The sequence below is a fragment of the Triticum dicoccoides genome, chromosome 4B, assembly GCF_002162155.2.
Source record: "Triticum dicoccoides isolate Atlit2015 ecotype Zavitan chromosome 4B, WEW_v2.0, whole genome shotgun sequence".
In the NCBI taxonomy this organism is placed as follows: Eukaryota; Viridiplantae; Streptophyta; class Magnoliopsida; order Poales; family Poaceae; genus Triticum; species Triticum dicoccoides.
Genome location: NC_041387.1, coordinates 121264021 through 121265964, shown reverse-complemented (window position 1 = coordinate 121265964; position 1944 = coordinate 121264021). Strand labels below are relative to the sequence as shown.

General features: G+C 54.3%; 1 pseudogene; it reads left to right on the top strand.

The window, feature by feature from the left end:
- Positions 1–6: 6 nt before the first annotated feature.
- Positions 7–1141, top strand: LOC119292573 (annotated as a pseudogene).
- Positions 1142–1944: the final 803 nt, after the last annotated feature.

Genomic DNA, 1944 nt, shown 5'->3' with positions numbered 1-1944 from the left:
CGTCGCTGCCTTGTCCAGGGAACTGGACCAAGGGTTTCCCCCGGTGCCCGAGGAGAGGGTCCAGTCTGGGCCATGACAGCGCCTCCATGGAGGTAACGGCACCCTCAGGTGTCGCCGTTGTCAGCGCAGGCCATCGCCGCGCAGGGATTTCGCCCGGCCCAAGACCAGAACCCCAAAACCGCCGAAGCAGAGCAAACAGGAGATGGGGAAGCAGATCGCCAGAGAGGACCACCAGCACCGAGAGGGAAACCACGTATTGTCACTGTCGATGTAGGGAAGCACCGGCCAGCGCAGTGCAGCAGCTGCTGGATGGCTGCCAGACAAGGCCAGCCATCGCACGGGACGCGTCGAGCAGGGCTAGTGGCGCCGTCGCGGAGACCAGCCACCTGCACCTTGCCGCCGCCGACCATGGCCGCTGCCGCGCCGGCCCGCAGCCTCCGCCACCCGGATCCGCCGGGGCACAGCCAAGCAGCCGCAGCCGCGCCCCCAAAGGGTCGCGCCGCGCCGCCCGCGTGCTCGCCACGCCAGTCCAGAGGCCCGACCCTCTGGATCTGGGGCCGCCGTCGCGAAACCCTAGGTTCGGAGAAGCGCAGCTCCGTCAGCCTCGTCGAGCCCCACGCTCGAGGGGGGAGGCCGCCTGGGAGCGAAGTCCCGCCGCCGCCGGATCCACCAGGGCTTTGCCCGGCGGGGAGCACCGGCGGCGGCAGGGGGAGGGGGAGGAGGAGGGGAGGGAGCGCTCGAGGGCTGCGTCGCCTCCCGAGTCGCCCGTGGGGAGGGCGACGCGGGGGAGGGGAGGGCCATGGGTGTATTTCTCCCGAGTTATAGGACATCGTCTGATCTAAGTAGGCCAACCTCGTGTACTTGTAAACAGTTTGTAATTACCGGCTTTTGTTATTCAATTGTAAAATCCCTTTCATGGTATTTTGTGTCTTGTCCTTTTATTGAGGGCACTAGGTGCCACATACCAACTCGCTCTCTGATGTTAATGTTTATGGTGAGTAGACAAAGGTGCCAAATTCCTTTTCTGCTTTACGCTTTGAACTTTTATATCAAACACCCCCAGTCTGGAAAATATGCATTTTTGTATCCTTGTTTCTCTGTTTTTCTCCTAGCCATTGTGACACTTCCTAGTTCCTACTAATTCATTTTGATATGAAATATATTATGACATATAAATTCAGATATTTTAGTAAGGCTAGAAAAGATCATTTTTTTCCTAGGGAAAGATTCATGGGGTCCAGGTATTATATACTCCCTCCGTCCGGAAATACTTGTCGGAGAAATGGATGTACATAGATGTATTTTAGTTCTAGATACATCCATTTTTATCCATTTTGACGACAAGTAATTCCGAACGGAGGGAGTACAAAATTATTATATGGTTGGTATCCTCCTGACGGCATCCTTGGCAGGACTGTCATGTTGATGGTGGATGTGTTTTCTGCAGCCAGGCACTGGGGCACTGGGGCACTGAGCCAGAACAAAGAATGGTGTGCCACACAAGCCACAGCTCGAGTTGTTATCACCAAAAGACTGACTGAGAAAACCGATTTATTCCACGGAATCAACGGTTACTGGACAAATTCATGGATGCAATATATCAGGGCTTCTCGACCGTCAAAAGATGCTTATGGGCGATAACCCTTGGTGAAATGCACCCACAGAATCGCAGAACGGTTCATCAGCCAAGGTCATCCTCAAGGCCAAGAACATTCAGACAATATCTATGGACCGCATAGCGCAAACAAGAAAAAAAATTCAGCATTACAGGTTTTACATGGTACACAGAAAAGGGAACGAAATCATAGAGACAGCCATGTGGCAGAGCCAGGACAAAAAGGAGGTGGCAAGAGGATTGGAGCAACCAAATCACAGCCATCCATATCCAAAAGGCCAACCTCCACCTCACAACTCATATCCCTTGTGCGCCCAGGTGCTCACCCT